This window comes from Schistocerca piceifrons, chromosome 2 (assembly GCF_021461385.2).
Source record: "Schistocerca piceifrons isolate TAMUIC-IGC-003096 chromosome 2, iqSchPice1.1, whole genome shotgun sequence".
NCBI classification, from domain to species: Eukaryota; Metazoa; Arthropoda; class Insecta; order Orthoptera; family Acrididae; genus Schistocerca; species Schistocerca piceifrons.
This window is the reverse complement of record NC_060139.1, coordinates 871411143-871433193: the sequence shown is the minus strand read 5'-3', so window position 1 is coordinate 871433193 and position 22051 is coordinate 871411143. Positions and strand designations below refer to the sequence as shown.

At 44.5% G+C, this 22051-nt stretch overlaps 1 protein-coding gene across 1 annotated transcript in view; it reads left to right on the top strand.

Annotated features, from left to right (window-relative positions):
- The window catches only part of LOC124775015 (division abnormally delayed protein-like), a 616132-nt gene that overhangs the window by 80704 nt on the left and 513377 nt on the right, over window positions 1–22051 (top strand). The gene's annotated exons all lie outside the window — the stretch shown is intronic.

The window sequence follows — 22051 nt, the reverse complement described above, 5'->3', positions numbered from 1 at the left end:
CTTCATGGGGTCTGCGCCACACTCGAACCCTATCATCAGCTTTTATCAACTGAATTCGGGGCTCATCCGTACAGCTTACGGTTTTTCAGTCATCTTGGGCCAAACCTATTTGGTCACGATCGCAGAAGAGGTTCAAAAAGTGTTCAAATGTGTGTGAAATCTTATGGGACTTAACTGCTAAGGTCATCAGTCCCTAAGCTTACACACTACTTAATCTAAATTATCCTAAGGACAAACACACACATCCATGCCCGAGGGAGGACTCGAACCTCCGCCGGGACCAGCCGCACAGTCCATGACTGCAGCGCCTTGGACCGTTCAGCTAATCCCGCGCGGCGCAGGCGATGTCGTGCACAAAGGCACTCGCATCGGTCGTCTGCTGCCATAGCCCATTAACGCCCGATTTAACCGCATTGTCCCAACGGATACGTTCATCATACGTCCCAAATTCATTTTTCCAGTAGTTTACGTAGTTTTGCATGTCTGTTAGCAGTGACAACTCATCGCAAACACCTCTGCTCTCGGACGTTAAGTGAAAGCCATCGGCCACTGTGTTGTCCGTGTGAGAGATAATGCCTGATGGTATTCTCGGCACACTCTTGACACTGTGTCTTTCGGAATAATGACTGTGCTCCAACTACCATCCCACGCTCAAAGTTTGGTGATTCCCGTCGTGCAGCCATCATGACGTCAGATACCTTTTCACGTGATCTATCTGAGTACAAATGATAGCTCTGCCAATGCCCTGCCCTTTTATACCTTGTGTACGCGATAGTACCACCATCTGTATATGTGCATTTCCTTATCCCATGTTTTTTTGTCACCTCAGTTCTGAGGAGCTGTAGTGTTAGTGATTCGTCACGGTTATCGGGGTCAGATGGCGCTAAGGAAACCTGTCTGTGCACCCTGTGTTTTGACTCTGCAGGCAGTAACTGAGTTTAGAGTTGTACACTGTTCTTAACATTCATTCGTGGGTGCAACCATCCCCCACCGGGGAGTACGTTCTCCAGTTGGATAGCTTCAGCCATTTGTACGGATTCACGTTTTGGGCCTGCGGGGAATTGGGTGGACGTATCGACGGACCGCTGCAGATAGGGACATGTTGGGCACAATGTATCGGTGGTTTTTTGCTGCTTTCAACGGCGGTCGGTGGAACATTCTCACACCTGTAGACCAGGTTGTGGCCGTCCACATACTAAAGACGCACGTCATGACCGACGAGGAGCGGTGGCCGATCGAATGTCATCCAGGGACAAAATCCGATCAATGTTGCACCTGCTGTGTCATCAGGGGCTACGAGGAACCGTCTGCTTGCAGGAAGATTAAGATTACGTGTGCCTCTGACCAGGCTATGACGGACACCAGGACACCGCCAAACACGGTTACTCCGACGTCGTGAAAGGGTTGACAGCAGACTAGATGGCGCTCTGTTGGCTTCAGTGATGAGAGTAGGTTCTGTCGGTATAGGAGTAATAGATGTATACAGGGTGGTCCATTGATAGTGACCGGGCCAAATATCTCACGAATTAAGCATAAAACGAAAAAACTACAAAGAACGAAACTCGTCTTGCTTGAAGGGGGAAACCAGATGGCGCTGCCATAGGCCAAATGGATATCAACTGCGTTTTCTTTTTTTTTTTAAATAGGAACCCCCATTTTTTATTACATATTCGTGTAGTACGTAAAGAAATATGAATGTTTTAGTTGGACCACTTTTTTCGCTTTGTGATAGATGGCACTGTAAAAGTCACAAACGTATAAGTACGTGGTATCACGTAACATTCCGCCAATGTGGACAGTATTTGCTTCGTGATACATTACCCGTGTTAAAATGGACCGGTTACCAATTGCGGAAAAGGTCTTTATCGTGTTGATGTATGGCTATTGTGATCAAAATGCCCATCGGGCTTGTGCTATGTATGCTGCTCGGTATCCTGGACGACATCATCCAAGTGCCCAGACCGTTCGCCGGATAGTTACTTTATTTAAGGAAACAAGAAGTGTTCAGCCACATGTGAAACGTCAACCACGACCTGCAACAAATGATAATGCCCAAGTAGGTGTTTTAGCTGCTGTCGCGGCTAATCCGCACATCAGCAGCAGACAAATTGCGCGAGAATCGGGAATCTCAAAAACGTCGGTGTTGAGAATGCTACATCAACATCGATTGCACCCGTACCATATTTCTATGCACCAGGAATTGCATGGCGACGACTTTGAACGTCGTGTACAGTTCTGCCATTGGGCACAAGAGAAATTACGGGACGATGACAGATTTTTTGCACGCTTTCTATTTACCGACGAAGCGTCATTCACCAACAGCGGTAACGTAAACCAGCATAATATGCACTATTGGGCAACGGAAAATCCACGATGGCTGCGACAAGTGGAACATCAGCGACCTTGGTGGGTTAATGTATGGTGCGGCATTATGGGAGGAAGGATAATTGGCCCTCATTTTATGGATGGCAATCTAAATGGTGCAATGTATGCTGATTTCCTAGATAATGTTCTACTGATGTTACTACAAGATGTTTCACTGCATGACAGAAAGGTGATGTACTTCCAACATGATGGATGTCCGGCACATAGGTCGCGTGCGGTTGAAGCGGTATTGAATAGCATATTTCATGACAGGTAGATTGGTCGTCGAAGCACCGTACCATGGCCCGCACGCTCACCGGATCTGACGTCCCCGGATTTCTTTCTGTGGGAAAGTTGAAGGATATTTGCTATCGTGATCCACCGACAACGCCTGACAACATGCGTCAGCGTATTGTCAATGCATGTGCGAACATTACGGAAGGCGAACTACTCGCTGTTGAGAGGAATGTCGTTACACGTATTGCCAAATGCACTGAGGTTGACGGACATAATTTTGAGCATTTATTGCATTAATGTGGTATTTACAGGCGATTAGGCTGTAACAGCATGCGTTCTCAGAAATGATAAGTTCACAAAGGTAGATGTATCACATTGGAACAACCGAAATAAAATGTTCAAACGTACCTACGTTCTGTATTTTAATTTAAAAAACCTACCTGTTACCAAGTGTTCGTCTAAAATTGTGAGCCATATGTTTGTGACTATTACAGCGCCATCTATCACAAAGTGAAAAAAGTGGTCCAACTGAAACAGTCATATTTCTTTACGTACTACACTAATATGTAATAAAAATGGGGGTTCCTATTAAAAAAAAAAAAACGCAGTTGATATCTGTTTGACTTATGGCAGCGTCATCTAGCGGACCAAACATAGCTCCATCTGGTTTCCGCCTTCAAGCTAGACAATTTTTGTTCTTTGTAGTTTTTTGTTTGGCGCTTATTTCGTGAGATATTTGGCCCGGTCACGATCTATGGACCACCCTGTAGACGTGTATGTCGTCGAACTGGTGAGCAGCCTATTCCAAAGTGCATTCGTTCACGACACACAGGTTCCATCGCAGGCTTCATGGTGTGGGTTTCAGCTTGCGGTCGCATCAGGTGTTTCTCCAGGATAAAATAACCATTACCCGCTACAGTGCACAGGCTGTGATCCCCGAGCTATTGTCATTTGCTCGACACGAGGGTGATGTGCTTTTACAGAGGGACAGTGACTGTCCACATAACGGCTGCTGCGACGCAACATGCTTTCCGTGATGTATAACAACCGCCTTGGCCAGCGAGAGCACCAAATCTCTCGCCAGCTGAACGTGGAACCCGTTCTCCAGAGCCGGCAAGAACCATTGCCGAATTGCAATAAAAGGTGCAAGATTGTTACAACAGTCTATCGCAGCATGCCATTCAGCACCTTTATGATAGTTTTCATGCGACGATAGACGCCTGTGTTGCCGCGGGAGGGGGGGGGGGGGGGTGTACAACGAGTACTGATGCGACTGTTACACACCCTTTACTGGGACATGTATACTTCATTTGGTCTGAATTTTTTTTATCAAATGGTTCAAATGGCTCTGAGCACTATGGGACTTAACATCTTAAGTCATCAGTCCCCTAGAACTTAGACCTACTTAAACCTAACTAACCTAAGGACATCACATACATCCATGCCCGAGGCAGGATTCGAACCTGCGACTGTTGCAGTCCCGCGGTTCCGGACTGCAGCGCCTAGAACCGCACGGCCACCGCGGCCGGCATATTTTTTTTTATCATGTAGTCCCACTATGAGGGACTGTCTGCCATCTCACTTGTGAATAAGATGCCCTTTCCCTTGAGGGTGTTGCAATTTTTTTGTCTGGCAGTGTAAAAAAGACTACTTACATTTCTTGTAATTAAATTTTCCCATAGACATTTAAGTCACATCTTTATCTACGATGAAGCAATGAATTAAAATTTGTGCCACAGCCGGAACTCGAACCCGGCTGGGTTTTCTTGATTATTTTTTATTTTTATTTTATTTATTTTATTTTATTTCTTATTTTTTTATACAAATGGATAAAGGAAAGCCGTTCCTCTTCGGCTACATAAACAGAATAATAGAAAGTCGTCCCGTTACAACATAAGAATGCTCCATACTATAGCCGGCTGCGAACTTTTCGATGACTGTCGTCTCGTTGCTGTGTTGTTTCCGTTGTTTGTTCAATCTCATAAAAAAAAGAAAAGAATCTGGAAAGAGGTGCGATGGTTATCTTCTCATGTCATCGATAATCCAGCTGCGAGGCGGATTAAGGAATGCGCTCCAAAGAAAATTAGAAAAATATTGCCTGTATTTAGGGTTCTTGACTATAGCACAATGTCGTTCGTTGAGGTAATACCAAAAATCGGGTACTGTCTATTCGCCAGTACCGAATAAGTAGTGAACAGCGTGGCCACTAATCCACGTCACAGAGTTTGTTTTCGCTCTTGGGAAATAAATCTCATCGGGGAAAAGAAGTGATCGGGTAGTTATCCTGTCGGGAGTCTTGCGTGTGAGAAAAGCCAATATCTGACGCACCAAATACCAAACGTCCTTAGTCGACCCGCATTCGAAACGATGTTCATCCGTGTCAATCACTTGGCATATGGCACACAAGGGTGAATCGGCGAGGTGGATGTGCTGTAGGTGGGATTGGCACAACTGTTTCCCATTAACAGTTACGTACCATGGAAGATTGCACGTCAGTATAAAGAGTGGTGGAATTCACTGCCTGCCACACAGCACGCCACAGTGTGGTGTTTGCTTTCAATCACATTCGGAACTCTATCCACTGCACCAACTGTACAGCATGATTACTAGGCAGTAATGTTGACCATTACACCATCGTAGCACTATGGTCAACATTGCAGAACGAATTACCCAAGTGGATTGCCCTCCCCCAATGTTGACCATAGTGGTGCGGTGGTATAATGGTTAGCACTTCTGCCTAGTAAGCAAGAAGAACCGGGTTCGAGTCCCGCCAGCACGGTAGCTCAGCGTGTTGGGTCAGAGAGCTGTTTGGCCTCTGTAGTAAAAACAGAGTCGAAGGATCAACAAACGAACTTGTACGGATGTCATGTGACGTCCGCAACGACCAAATACATAGATCAACAACGAACAAAATGAAAGAAGAAAAAAGTCCCGACTGTGCCGTAAATTTTAATTTAGTTCTTCAGCTTCCACCATTATAGTAGACTATTTACATAGTATAGGTAATTGAACAAAACAGGAGAAAACTAAATGATTTTCGAGCAGAATTGGGCAGCAGCAGTAGTTGGATAGTATTTTCTTTCGCGTCCCAGTGTCATTTCGTGTCAGCCATGACCTACATAGGCCACAAACGAAGTGCCTCAGGCATCTATAGTTCGGCATGCACGTAAGTACAGTATGTAAACTCTAAGTTGTACGATAGGACCCCTAGTCCTGAAACAGTAGACGTTGGGAGGCCTCACTCTGCCGTCATTTGTTTCTGGTTGCAGCCAACATTACCTGGCCGATAGTAACGGGTCAGATGGCCATTGCTGTGTTAGAGCTTTGTGTTTCGGTCTATTTTGCGTTGTTTCCTTTTTTCTGTGTATTGTGGATCTTTTGAAACGCGTTAATTAATAATATGATTTCCGTTTCGCTTTAAAATGATGTTATCTCCTTGCATGACATCTGCTTTCGTGAAAGTGTGAAACACTTGTTAAGAACCCGCGGTGCGGGAAGCAGTTGGAGCTTGTTCTTCGAGCACCGCTGCTCGCCCCGTGGGAGTCTGTGTGGGGGTTGGGGTTTGTTTTCTCCTCTCCCCACAACCCTCTCTCTCAATCGGCCATCGTACAATTAAGACATCAATGCACCTCAGGCAGTATCCTATGCAAATATGATGTTTCCACATCACATTTCTGCAATTGCTTTTTTTTCTGTTAGTGTAGTAGTTAGTCGCTCTCTGAATGTGTGTGTGTTTTGTGTTCCAGGTGAGTGCCGCCTCTGTGATAAGCAGCATGGTAGCAGACATCAATGCACCTCAGGCAGTATCCTATGCAAATATGATGTTTCCACATCACATTTCTGCAATTGCTTTTTTTTCTGTTAGTGTAGTAGTTAGTCGCTCTCTGAATGTGTGTGTGTTTTGTGTTCCAGGTGAGTGCCGCCTCTGTGATAAGCAGCATGGTAGCAGACAACGAAATACCTTTAAGGGTCTGCCCTAGGTGACCGTTAAATACAAAGAAGGGAAGTCTGAAAAAAATATTATATTTCGAAGTGGATCAAGGCAAGTCTGAAAAAAAATATTATATTTCGAAGTGGATAATATATACGTAGTTCGTGTGACTATTAGTAAATATCTACTGATGGTATTTCAAGTGTTGTATATATTGTTGCCTTAAGTTACGAAAAAGCATCGAGACTTGTTTTAGCATAAATGAAAACTCACAGTTAACGAAGCAAAATACTCTCAAATCTTTTCCTATCTACCCCTGTATTACAAAGCAGGCTAGTGTTTTAATAGGAAACGTTCTGGTGACTGAAGCGAACTGTTGGACTGTCGTGTTACGTTTGATGAAATCCAGGTCAGATGCCCAAAATACTGTCTTTTTAATCCAAGCCACATTCTGTAATCCCATATCTCGCCTCCTGCGTAGATTGGTGTATACTCACTTAAGCAATTACTTACAACAGCGGTGTAACAAAATGTTCAGGAGGAATCAGAATGTCTGAAATGTTGCCATAATATCCAGAAACCACATCAGTGGCGCAAAAATGTCTAGTGCAAATCTGGAATCTCCAAGGTCGTGGCAAATATTATTAAACGTTTCTGTAATGAGAAAAAAATCGTGCGTTATAAGAGAAAAAATGTTGCGAGCCGCTTGAAAGATAAAGCTGTAGTTATTGAAGAGTGAAGTGTGTTTGCTATTAATGAGTCTGGTATAATAAACCTGCTGGTTGTTGCGTAGTTTTGTAGGAACCGTACATATTTCAATATCGCGTTTTGAAATATAAATACCAAACTACCTGAAATTTCTTCATATTTCGTTCAAATCACAATCTTTGTATAGATTACACACATATTTTAAGTCATTTTGACTGAAAGAAAACCTTACTGTAATTTTAGTTTACTGCTTGTTTCACGTCCGGGAATCTCTGTGTATACACTTTTCGTTCTTCGAACAGGAATTACACCTGATCTAATTCTATTGATTTAGATGTCGTCAGGGTTTTCAATAAAACCTCCCTTCGAACGTCTGTTTGTTAGGTTATGCACGAATCAGGGCGCCTGTATGAAGATTACAACAGTTATTTGTATGTGTATCTTGGTTCCATTCTACTTGTAAGAAATTTAGCGGAGACAGTAATTTCTTCTTCGCCCAACAGTTTACAAGAGCAAGCAAGCAAGCAGGGACTCAAAATATGAAATGTATTTCAGATCCAAAACAACGGGCGATTTTCATTACTGCAATATTTGTATGTGGTCATTTTTTTCATCGGTTTACGTTTAACACATAATATGCTACGTACAGTGTATTCTGTTCTTACTAAGGAACGCAAATGTCTGTGGCTTTCGCTGTAGGGTATGAATGTCTACGGAGTGAGCATTGTGTACTCCGGATGTCGCAAACATTAAACCGTGCTTGCTGCGTGGCTTTTTTGTAATTCTGTTTTGGTTACGTTTTATGCTAAGAGCTAAACTGTAATGTTACACATATTTGCCCAATTTTTACACATTTATTTATTAGTAACAATAGGGCGAAAAACGGTTACTGCTATTGAAGTAAATCTAATATGTCAAAGGAGGGAAACTTGCTGTCGTAGATACCTTCTGAGAAAATATACATCGGCGACAAAAATTCCTTTACTATGCACCTCAATGCTCACCCCATCAACATTTACACTCTGTGCCACTTGACAGATTCTAGTGGAAAATTTCGCTGGGATAATATTGAAATCTCACAAAACATTAACTGTCCATTTTTGTTGCATTGTTACTGGGACAATAAGTTGAAAGGAGCAACTTTTCCATTACTTTATGGGTCCGTAAAACGAGAAGTTCTGTTAGGTACGACGACTACAGAATGAAGGTGGTCGATAACAAAACCTTGTCGACAAGAGTGGCGGTCACGAAATTAGACGCCTCAAGATCACAATCGCTCCTTTGAGTCCTCTGGCGCAAAGCGCTGTGATTTGCCCGTCTCATAGCTTTGTTGCTGCGTGTACGATGTTAACAGCGCATTCAGTCACTTTCAGCTGAATGTTCTGAGCTCCGTGCGATATCGTGTGTTCACGTATGGTTTCCGTCTTCCGTGGAACTGTGCACTGTCGTGTGTTTCGTAGTGAGCGAAATGCAGGAGGATGGACCCACGAATAGCGTTAAAAAAATGAACTTAATCTAAAACTGTCGTATCGAGTATATTGGAGATTTTTTTTGTTACTGATGTGGCCAGCAGCGAAGAAACCAGGAATAATATAAATTTCCTACAAGTTCATAAAATGACAACAAAACCTTGTGGTATTTTCGTATGAACAGTGTAGTAACATTAGAATCTCGAGATGTGATTCTCTAAGATGGGGATATAAATGAAAACGGAAATTGCGGAATCTGACGATTTGACAAAAATTTCGTGCATAGAACTGTACTCCAATATCATGGCAGAGGACAATAGCCGACGGCTAGTAAGAATGGAGTGATTTCCGTGGAAAAATTAATGATTTTTGGGTCAGAGATCTCGTCATTTGCCTTCTCCACTCACTTGGTTTTTGGTCCAGAAAGTATAATGATGCACAAAAATTTTAGATGGGAAGCGGAGACATTGCACAAGAAAGAACGAAGTTTTGTGTAAATTGCACTTACTGCGTGCTGAGGACAGTAGTCTTGTAGTATTCCTTGATAAAATCTGGGTGTGACAAAACAACATGCAAAAATATCTTTTTGATCGACTTCAACGCTAATGTTGACCTGAAAGTACCTACAGATGACCTGAAAGTAAGTACAGGTACTTTTGTGCAGCGTAAATCGGCGATTTGGGGAATGGGTGCTGTGAAGAAGGACCAGTAAGAGATGCAAATAAATTTTTCGAGACTTACGGAATATTCTCGGTCCTATCAAGCTGACACAAAAGTACTCACACGCTGTCGTGTACGAAGTCTCTTTTTTTAAAAGGAATTTCACAGGTGAAAAGATACACTATGTGATCAAAAGTATCCGGACACCGCCAAAAACATACGCTTTTCATATTAGGTGCACTGTGCTGCCACCTGCTGCCAAGTACTCCGTATCAGCGACCTCAGTAGTCATTAGACATTGTGAGAGAGCAGAATGGGGCGCTCCGCGAAACTCACGGGCTTCGAACGTGGTCAGGTGATTGGGTGTCACTTGTGTCATACGTCTGTACGCGAGATTTTCACGCTCCTAAACATCCCTAGGTCCACTGTTTCCGATGTGATAGTAAAGTGGAAACGTGAAGGGACACGTCCAGCACATAAGCGTACAGGCCGGCCTCGTCTGTTGACTGACAGACCGCCGACATTTGAAGAGAGTCGTAATGTGTAATAGGCAGACATGTATCCAGACCATTACACAGGAAGTCCAAACTGCGTCATGATCCACTGCAAGTACTACGACACTTAGGTGCGAGGTGAGAAAACTTGTATTTCATGGTCGAGTGGCTGCTCATAAGCCACACATCACGTCTGTAAATTGCCAAACGACGCCTCGCTTGGTGTAAGGAGCGTAAACATTGGACGACTGGTCAGTGGAAAAACGTTTTGTGGAGTGACGAATCACGGCACACAATGTGGTGATCCAATGGCAGGGTGTGGGTATGGCGAATGCCCGGTGAAGGTCATCTGGCACCGTGTATAGTGCCAACAGTAAAATTCGGAGGCGGTGTTGTTATGGTGTAGTCGTGTTTTTCATGAAGGGGGCTTGCACCCCTAGTTGTTTTGCGTGGCACTATCACAGCACAGGCCTACATTGATGTTTTAAGCACCTTCTTGCTTCCCACTGTTGAAGAGAAATTCGGGGACAGCGTTTGCATCTTTCATCACGTTCGTCACCTGTTCACAATGCACGGCCTGTGGCGGAGTGGTTACACGACAATAACATTCCTGTAATGAATGAGATTTTCACTCTGCAGCGGAGTGTGCGCTGTAATGGACTAGCCTGCACAGATTCCTGACTTGAATCCTATAGAACTCCTTTGGGATGTTTTGGAACGTCGATTTCGTTCCAGACCTCATCGACCTACATCAATACCTCACCTCAGTGCAGCACTCCGGGGAGAATGGGCTGCCATTCCCTAAGAAACCTTCCAGCATTTGATTGAACGTATTCTTTCGAGAGTGGAAGCTGTCATCAAGGCTAAGGATGGGCCAACACCATAATGGTTCAAATGGCTCTGAGCACTATGGGACTTAACTTCTGAGGTCATCAGTCCCCTAGAACTTAGAACTACTTAAACCTAACTAACCTAAGGACATCACTCACATTCATGCCCGTAGCGGTCGCGCAGTTCCAGACTGTAGCGGCTAGAACCGCTCGGCCACGCCGGCTGGCACACTATAATGAATTACAGCATTACCAATGGAGGGTGCCACCAACTTGTAAGTAATTTTCAACCAGGTGTCCGCATACTTTTGATCACATGGTATATCTTTATGACGTCTCACATGTTAGCTAAATTAATCTTACAGCCTACTGAAAATCTCTCTCACTGGAAGTTTATACAAGACTCAATAGTGCGCAAATTCATCAGTGTCAACCTTTTTCGTTACACAGACGGAACAATTTCGCTCCTGTTATGGATTTCATTTTTTACCTTGAAATGTTTTTATGCTTTCACAATGAAATATGTATCACATGCATTTATAAAGTTTGAGAATATTCATATACTATTTTCCGTCCAAATACGTCACTGGTTCTGTTTTTTCCCACAGGTTGAATAAAAAAATATTTTTCTCAAAATTTTTTATAACGTTGGTCAGCATTTTTGTTTTTTATAGCAGCAGACAAGAATTTCCTGCATCATGTTCTAGACTAAAAATGTAGATTACTAACATTTTTTTCGTAATTTTTACTAGCATTTGAAATTATCACTAGATGGCAGTGATATAGGACGGTGAGATGACCTTGAGGTGCTTATTTTCCTGACGGCCGCTGTAGCGATTTCTGTTGCATCAGAAGAGACTTCTCTTTACGTAGCGTGATCTTTGCGTCTGTTGTGCCGCGCCACGGCGGAACTGCTGCTTCACTTCTCGTTTTTCTCCCCTCTCTGCCGCTCCCCCTCCCACCCTCTCTCGCGGTCGAGCGTCTTCGCCGAGTTAACTTCTGCGGAATGTGCGGGTGTAGCTAATGGCCGCCCATTCACGAGGATGGCACGCCAATAAAATTCGCGTCTGGGGCAGCAGTCCTTTACGGTGCGTGCTTTCATATTCACGGTTTTGGCAACGGACAATTATACGGCGAAGAGCGTCTGGCACTAGTGTCTGGTCCGCAGATGCGTGGTAAATTATTACACACGACCGCTGCTGCGTTCTGTTGCTGCTTTCCTTTATCCACCACTTACTATTGTTGTCTTTTCTCTAAACTCTGCCGCCAACATCTGTTTATTCATTCCGTAGGTTCTATCAAAGAGGTCGACTTTCAAGGATGCTGAATGAGTCAAGGTATACATTAACAAAAGGGGAAAGTTCTGATTGCCTATGATTGGACTCGCGTAACGTTATCTTTCTTCCGTACAACTTGAATACTGAATGCCTATGTTGTGTTGGCAGAAGTACCAACACCGTGTTACTAGAGGAGGCCGAAATGCACGCGTTTTAGCTCACGCAGGCTGGCGTGAGGAGAGAAGGACTATAGTGACGTGAGGTCTGAAACATGACAAGGAATTAGAATTCAGAAAGCGGACGTAATTAGTTTGATACTTAACTTTAATCCATTACTGATGAACGTCGCTCTTGACCGTTCATGAGTCACAATATTACCTGTACTTATAGTAACTGAATATGGCGCCATGCTAGGTCGAAGCAAATGACGTAGCTAAAGGCTATGCGAAACTGTCGTCTCTGCAAATGAGAGCGTATGTAGTCAGTGAACCATCGCTAGCAAAGTCGGCTGTACAACTGGGGCGAGTGCTAGGGAGTCTACACTAGACCTGTCGTGTGGCGGCGCTCGGTCTGCAATCACTGACAGTGGCGACACGCGGGTCCGACGTATACTAACGGACCGCGGCCGATTTAAAGGCTACCACCTAGCAAGTGTGGTGTCTGGCGGTGACACCACAGCCTACGCACACAACGCGGAGTCACAACCACTATGTCAGGATTTACAGATGACATTTTTTCAAATATACCGTTATACTAGGTGCAAATTATTTATTAACTGACTGGTGTTCGTGGCTATCCCATTGTCAGGAATCTTACGCTGGTACTAACCACATCCAAGTTGGGTACACACAAGTATCGAGAGGGTGAACCAAACTTCTTTCACTTGGACACCATAGTGCTATTTCCTTGCATACATATATACAGTGTGTTAGCGATATAAATGCACATATTTTTATTGGTAACTGAGGACAGCGTACTGAACAGCATTATGTCAGTATTACTATGTTTGCAGACTAATAATTATAGCCATTAGGAGTAGTATGTTTTTAGATAGTTTAGTGCCCAAGCACATGTGGCGACAGCAAGCCATTAATGCATATTTTCCGCTGAACAGTATATCACCTGTTGAAGTGTGGACTCCAAATGGTTAGTCTATACTGACATGTGTAGTTCAGTTAATGGTGCAATTACGATCGTGCAGAAAACATTAGGTAGTAAATTATATTATGTGTTTGTGGGAAGCCCGTTAGACGCAGAGAAAAAAAAACTAACACATTTAAGTGGGCACGTAGTTTTGTACGAGTCCTGTTGTAATTGCTATTTAATATTTAAGTAACCAGATCACCCAGTCTGAGAATATAATAAATACACCTACACGTCTCAGACGCCAGTACTCTAATGCAAAACTCTGTCCACTTTTTTTTAAATAAATCTTTTACTGAACTGAAATAAAAAGGATTGCAAGGTCCTACAAATGTTGATGCACAGCTTAACCAACACCGTGTATCCTTCAAATTATTTTCATTAAACAAGGAGTTACGTATAATACACTCCTGGAAATTGAAATAAGAACACCGTGAATTCATTGTCCCAGGAAGGGGAAACTTTATTGACACATTCCTGGGGTCAGATACATCACATGATCACACTGACAGAACCACAGGCACATAGACACAGGCAACAGAGCATGCACAATGTCGGCACTAGTACAGTGTATATCCACCTTTCGCAGCAATGCAGGCTGCTATTCTCCCATGGAGACGATCGTAGAGATGCTGGATGTAGTCCTGTGGAACGGCTTGCCATGCCATTTCCACCTGGCGCCTCAGTTGGACCAGCGTTCGTGCTGGAAGTGCAGACCACGTGAGACGACGCTTCATCCAGTCCCAAACATGCTCAATGGGGGACAGATCCGGAGATCTTGCTGGCCAGGGTAGTTGACTTACACCTTCTAGAGCACGTTGGGTGGCACGGGATACATGCGGACGTGCATTGTCCTGTTGGAACAGCAAGTTCCCTTGCCGGTCTAGGAATGGTAGAACAATGGCTTCGATGACGGTTTGGATGTACCGTGCACTATTCAGTGTCGCCTCGACGATCACCAGTGGTGTACGGCCAGTGTAGGAGATCGCCCCCCACACCATGATGCCGGGTGTTGGCCCTGTGTGCCTCGGTCGTATGCAGTTCTGATTGTGGCGCTCACCTGCACGGCGCCAAACACGCATACGACCATCATTGGCACCAAGGCAGAAGCGACTCTCATCGCTGAAGACGACACGTCTCCATTCGTCCCTCCATTCACGCCTGTCGCGACACCAGTGGAGGCGGGCTGCACGATGTTGGGGCGTGAGCGGAAGACTGCCTAACGGTGTGCGGGACCGTAGCCCAGCTTCATGGAGACGGTTGCGAATGGTCCTCGCCGATACCCCAGGAGCAACAGCGTCCCTAATTTTCTGGGAAGTGGCGGTGCGGTCCCCTACGGCACTGCGTAGGATCCTACGGTCTTGGCGTGCATCCGTGCGTCGCTGCGGTCCGGTCCCAGGTCGACGGGCACGTGCACCTTCCGCCGACCACTGGCGACAACATCGATGTACTGTGGAGACCTCACGCCCCACGTGTTGAGCAATTTGGCGGTACGTCCACCCGGCCTCCCGCATGCCCACTATACGCCCTCGCTCAAAGTCCGTCAACTGCACATACGGTTCACGTCCACGCTGTCGCGGCATGCTACCAGTGTTAAAGACTGCGATGGAGCTCCGTATGCCACGGCAAACTGGCTGACACTGACGGCGGCGGTGCACAAATGCTGCGCAGCTAGCGCCATTCGACGGCCAACACCGCGGTTCCTGGTGTGTCCGCTGTGCCGTGCGTGTGATCATTGCTTGTACAGCCCTCTCGCAGTGTCCGGAGCAAGTATGGTGGATCTGACACACCGGTGTCAATGTGTTCTTTTTTCCATTTCCAGGAGTGTAATATGTCGACGACAGTGAGAAAAGTGCTGAGTACAGCAGTGAGTATTTTGTAGCCACAGGAAAATATTTTTTAAACAACCTAAATTGTTTTTAGTTCTGTTTACAGAACATTTTCTGTATAATATATATTGTGTCATTTCGTTTACATGTGAATTAGAGAAAGTAAACGGCATGATTGTAACAATTGCTGCCGGCCGGAGTGGCCGAGCGGTTCTAGGCGCTACATGGGTGTGTGTGATGTCCTTAGGTTAGTTAGGTTTAAGTAGTTCTAAGTTCTAGGGGACTGATGACCTCAGAAGTTGAGCCCCATAGTGCTCAGAGCCATTTGAACCATTTTGAACCAACAATTGCTGCAGGGTGTACGTTGTTCCTAAAAGAATATCAAAGGTATTGCAAGGAAACGCACAAGCGATATTTATGTTAATGATATGAATTGTTCGTTAAAATAATTCTGTAAATTAAAGCCATTCATTCAATTTTTGTTAGTGAAACTGACGCACTGATCGGAGATAGGAACAGACATGTCCTAAAACAATAAAGAATGGTAACACAATCTTAACAAAAATATATTCATTATCTATTACAATGAACTTGCAAGGAGGGTTGTTACATCTATAGACTGTACAAAGGATGTAACGTTGAGGTCACTGATAACTGTTCAGTAACACGCAGAGTTCTCCTGCGTGGAACACATGGACAGTACTGAGTCCACTGCAGCCTGTTGACATCTCCGTAGCAGAGAAGATAAGCTCCACAGCAATCAGACTCTCGGCTGAAGACACACTGGCCGTTCAGCTCTGCGTGCGGAAGTAAACACTCGCCGGCAGCGGTGGCGCACAGATTCCTCGAAGGTGTGGTCGTGAGCGTGTCATGGTATGTCGCTCCGGCAGGCAGAGACCTTCCTCTTAGTGGTGTTGGTGGTGGCCCTTTGATATCGATGACACCACACACATGAAATTAGACGTTAGATGCAAAGCGTATCATTTCCTTCTCTTACACTTAAAGATGAAACTAATAATAACACAAACAACAAAAAAACCTACACACATACACACAAATTAGCTCTAAACAATGATTTTTCCATCTGTCTTGTTCCATTAGTACACTTCTGACTAAAGTCTAATTCTCATCGTCATTTTTGTTTCTTAAATATCTCGAGAATCATATTCAGATAATTGTGTACTGTCAGTCCATATGTGTCTTCTGGGTGAGATTTAAGACTCCAATGTTGCAAATGACAAATTGTCGATATACTCCAACACATCAGTGTCCAACAAACCAGGCAAATGCATTGTGTTTAGCGTCAGGGAAAATTATTTTCCAATCTCATCGCAAAACTTCGTATGGGCATCACAGCCACATAGTACTGAATGAAGGTACACTATGTGATCGAAAGTATTCGGACACCTCCGTTTTTCATATTAGGTGCACTGCGCTGCCACCTGTTACCAGGTACTCCATATCAGCGACCTCAGTAGTCATTAGACATCGTGGGAGAGCAGAACGGGGCGCTCCTCGGAACTCACGGACTTCGAACGTGGTCAGGTGATTGGGTTGGGTGTCACTTGTGTCACACGTCTGTAAGCGAGATTTCCACACTAATAAACACCCCTATGTCCACTGTTTCCGATGTGATAGTGAAGTGGAAACGCGAAGGTTCAGATACAGCAGAAAAGCGTACAGGCCGACCTCGTCTGTTGACTGACAGAGACCGCCGGCATTTGAAGGCAGACATCTGTCCAGACCATCATACAGGAATTACAAACTGTATCAGGATCCAAAGCAAGTACTATGACAGGCGGGAGATGAGAAAACTTGGATTTCATGGTCGAGTGGCTGCTCATAGGCCACACAACACGCCGGTAAATGACAAACGACGGCTCGCTTGGTTAAGGAGCGTAAACATTGGTCGGTTGAACAGTGGTAAAGTGCTGTGTAGAGTGCTGAATCACGGTATACAATATGGCGATCCGATGGCAGGGTGTGGGTATGGCAAATGCCCGGTGAACATCATCTACCAGCGTGTGTAGTGCCAACAGTAAAATTCGGAGCCGGTGGTGTTATGGTGTACTCGTGTCTTTCATGGAGGGGGCTTGTACCCCTTGTTATTTTGCGTGGCACTATTACAGCACAGGCTTACACTGATGTTTTAAGCACCTTGGAGCAAGGAGGACATCAAAAGCAGACTAGCACTGGAAAAAAGGGCATTCGAGGCCAAGAGAAGTCTACTAGTATCAAACATAGGCCTTAATTTGAGGACGAAATTTCTGAGAATGTACGTTTTGAGCACAGCATTGCATGGTACTGAAATAGGGACTGTGGGAAAACCGCAACAGAAGAGAATCGAAGCATGTGAGATGTGGTGCTACAGACGAATGTTGAAAATTAGGTAGACTGATAGGGTAAGGAATGGGGAGGTTCTGGGCAGAATCGGAGAATATGGGGAAAACACTAACAAGGGGAAGGGACAGGATGATAGGACATCTGTTAACGCATCAAGGAATAACTTCCATGGTGCTAGAGGAAGCTGTAGGGGGCAAAAACTGTAGAGGAAGACAAAGCTTGGAATAGATTCAGCAAATAATTGAGGACGAAGGTCGCAAGTGCTACTCTGAGATGAAGAGGTTAGCACAGGAGAGGAATTCGTGGCGGGTCGCTTCAAAAGTTCCTGTATTTCTAAACGACTGCAGTCGCTATAGCGCCTGTTCCTTCGGGCATGCATTGCATCTTACTTCTTAGTAACACAAGCACTGCTATTTCTCATTTTGAGAGACTGAAGTCTACACAAGCTGCCTTGGGCCGTTCGTGACTGGAGACACTCACTGCTGCTTGTCTGAGAATGCAGGCTGACTTTCACCTTCATGACACAGCAGACTGTACGTAGCATTTTCCTGTGGTCAGACGAGTAATGAGAAACAGGTTCAAAAGACTGTAAGTGAAAAAAGGAACGGACGATTATTCGACAAAGCCAATCGTAGACCAGGCCGTAACGGCAAGTAACTTGCTCACGTGGCTAGATTCAGCCACGTCCCAGTAGAAATTAGTCCGCATTGCTGAGTCACAGTACAAGCATTGAATATGGTCACGGAAGATGGCTTCACTGGCAGCGCCGCCGGTGGCATGCTGTTAACATCGCTAAATTTGTGGACGATGAGAAATGGAGACCAGTGACACTGCTGAAGGAGGAGGCGACGGAACGTGCAAGATAATTGTTGAATGAGTAAACCGAAGGTGTGAAAATTACAAATTACGGCAGGAGGGACACGGTGCTAAGTGGAATGGGATTGAAGTAACTACACCGAAGAAGAAACGAAGGGCATGCAATAAATATGCCATTGATGATATGAACAGTGTATTCTTAGGCAGCAGTTTCTCAGTTATTGTGAACAATACAAGGAAATATCAACTCTGCGATAATTCGAAAGGTTACGTCGCATACCCAGCAGTCCAGAAAGTTTCGAGACGGTTGTTAAAAAACAGAGAAGTTAAGATGGTGTTTTTAATGCTTTATGGCTTCTAGACAATCTCCCCTCTTCCCCCCGTGCATGAGTATAAGGCACAGAACTGTCAGCAAAGTTCATCTTCGGCGTCGCCTTCGCACCGTCAGAGACCCGTTCTGCACTGTGTCGTTTTGTGGTAGGTTCGTATTGGCAATACCAAGTCTCGTCACCCGTAATAATTTTTTCCAGAAAAGAACTGTCTGCGTTTTTCATTGCAATCATGTCGTGACCGACGTCCACGCGTCGTTGTATTTTGTTCGGGAACGAGGTGTGCGCGGCAAACTCCGCATACGTTTTTCTTGTCTTCAGAACATTCTGGAGAATGTCTTGAACACTTGATTCAGAAATGTTCAGTTCATTGCCCCATTGCGATTTGTGAGCAACAACACTGACACACCATAGCTGCACGTCCTCTACCTAAAACTGCCTGGTCGCAACTGACTGGTCTAATACTCGTCTGTTGTTTGCAGTTGTTAGTAGAAGCTGCCACTCTCATTACTGCGCCGACGTCGCTTGTACGCCAGGAATAAAGTCAGCCTCTGATCTTCTTGGACGTTATTTCAAAGGTAGCAAATAAACTCTGACAACAATTTGTCTGTCAACGGGATAGATTTTAAAATGTGCCAGGACAAACCAGTCACCACATGCGGACGAATTGGTGTGGTTAAAAAAAATGATAGTTACGAAGGGTGAAGACTCAGAATTAAACCGAGCAATATTTTTTTCACACTAAACGTGAATTCATGTTGTTCACACCGAATGAATGTTTTCAAAGGGACGTTGTGTGACTGTTGTGAATCTAACGTCCTGGTCAATTTAATTGTTGTGTTGTACAGGGTAGTGGGATGTATCTGGAAAGAAATTTCCACTCTGTAGAGGAGTGTGCGCTGAAATGAAACTTCCTGGCAATCAAAACTGTGTGCCGGACTGAGACTCGAACTCGGGACCTTTCGTGTGCAAGTGCTTTATCGACTAAACTACGCAAGCAGGACCCATGACCCGTTCTCACAGCTTTGCTTCTGCCAATCCTTCATCTTCTACCTTCCAAACTTCACAGAAGCCCTCAAATGGTTCAAATGGCTCTGAGCACTATGCGACTTAACTTCTGAGGTCATCAGTCGCCTAGAACTTAGAACTAATTAAACCTAACTAACCTAAGGACATCACACACATCCATGCCCGAGGCAGGATTCGAACCTGCGACCGTAGCGGTCACTCGGTTCCAGACTGCAGCGCCTAGAACCGCACGGTCACTCTGGCCGGACAGAAGCCCTCCTGCGGAACTTGGAATACTAGCGCTTCTTGAAGAAGGGATAGTGCAGATATATGGCTTAGCCACAGCTTGCGAGATGTTTCCAGAATAAAATTTTCACCCTCCAGCGGAGTCTCGGTCCTGCACAAAGTTTTAATCTGCCCGGAAGTTCACACTCCGCTGCAGGATGAAAAATTCATCCTGGAAACATCCCGCAGGCTGTGGCTAAGGCCGGTATTACACTATCAAATTTCTTTGTCCAATATCTTTGTCCAATATCTTTGTCAAAGATATTTGATAGTGTAATAGGGACTTTGTCAAATGTCGTCCAATATTTGATCAAATTTAGGGCCTCGCTGTATATTTGATCAAAGAAACCGCTTGTCTTCTGTTCACTGCAATGTGACATGTTACCACATGGAGCGCTAGCATCGCTGCAGCGTACTGTCGTCTGTAGTGTTTTTATAACCATTGCCGGTAAATACAATTGGTGTGTGCCGACAACTACAAAATTAATAGATGAGGCGCTTTACAACGTGAGGCACCCTGAATACAAAAATAGATTAAGAAGATTGGAGACCTAACCTGATCTAACCTAACCTAACATAACCCTCTCCTGTAGCAAGGAATGGGAGTGTTATAGTGAGCCTGTCTTGAGAAGATGTAGCAGTTCTTAAGTGAATGTTGCGCTTTGTGATATGAGGATACACTTCATTGAGCATATACAGAAATGTATGCTCATCCATTCTTAAGTAATTGATGTACGACTTGACGTCTTCCACTGTAAGCTCACGTAACAAGTTTTGCTGAATGCTTTTATCGTGTCGTCGTAAAACCCACGGCTTCACCCATATTAGATTAGTTTTTCGTTCCATAGATCCGTGCTGAGGAGAGCCTCGTGGATGTGGAACATGCCGATTTTTTTATGTTTATGTTTATTAGATTAGTTTCCTGGCAAATTATTGAAGATGCGTGTTCCTGAGTAGTGGACCCCTTTTTGAACTAAAGTAAGTTGGTTGGTTTGTGGGATTAAAGGGACCAGACTGCGATGGTCATCGGTCCCTTTTTCCAAATAGTAAAAACACCCACAGAGAATAAAAACGAGTGACAGAATAGATCACAGACGCTTTGAAGTCCTTGTGCAGATCATTTTTGTTCCTGGTATTGTATGTATGAACTGAGTTTTTTGTTGGAAAAAGAGATATATTATTTACGACAAATATCATTAAGAAGTAAATATACTGAGAGGCAGTAGTTAGTATACCCAGTTCTTTGAAGAGGTTTCTGCAGGAGGTCCGTGAATTTACTCCACAAATAATACGTATTACACGCTTTTGGACCTTGAAAACTTATTTGACTTCAAGATTTACCCCAAAATATTATCCCATATGACATTATGGAATGAAAGTATGCAAGCTTTTTCATTTTTATGTTTCCTATGTCTGCTAACACTCGAATTGCAAATACAGATTTGTTAAGGCCTTTCTGCAGTTCTGTGGTGTGCTCCTCCCAACTGAATTTATTATCAAGTTGTAATCCCAGGACTTTTAAGACTGTCAACCTCGTATGTATGGTCCATTTTTTCCCCCACTTCTTTTCCGCATGTGCACACAATGCAATTGGAGTACGTAGAACTGCTGCGGTTAGTAACAAGTTGTTGTCAGCCATCTTGAACTTTGACGGAAAATTTGATGACAGTGTAATACCCCCTCTAGCGCTACGTCAAAGATCTTTGTCAAATATATTGGACGGAATATTGGATCACATCTTTGATCAAATCTTTGACAAAGAAATTTGATAGTGTAATACCGGCCTAAGCCATGTCTCCGCCATGTCCTTTCTTCCAGGAGTGTTGTTAGTATGCGAGTTTCGCAGGAGAATTGTTCAAATGGCTCTGAGCACTATGGGATTCAACATCTGAGGTCATCAGTCCCCTAGAACTTAGAACTACTTAAACCTAACTAACCTAAGGGCATCATTCCAGACGGAAGCGCCTAGAACCGCTCGGCCACTCCGGCCGGCCGTTTCGTTTCGCAGGAGAGCTTCTGTGAAGTTTGGAAGATAGGAGACGAAGTACTGACGGGAAGTAAAACTGTGAAGACGGTCGTGAGTCGTACTGGAGTAGCGTAGCCGATACAGCACTTGCCTGCAAAAGGCAAAGGTCCCGAGTTCGAGTCTCGGTCCGGCACATTTTAATGTGCCAGGAAGTTTCAGTGCGATATAGGTCATATGTACTTGTAAGAACAGTAGGAGTGTGCGCCTATAGTGCCTCCCTCCATGTTTACTGGGCGTAAACACGATGCTCTGAGCACTATGGGACTTAACAGCTGTGGTCATCAGTCCCCTAGAACTTAGAA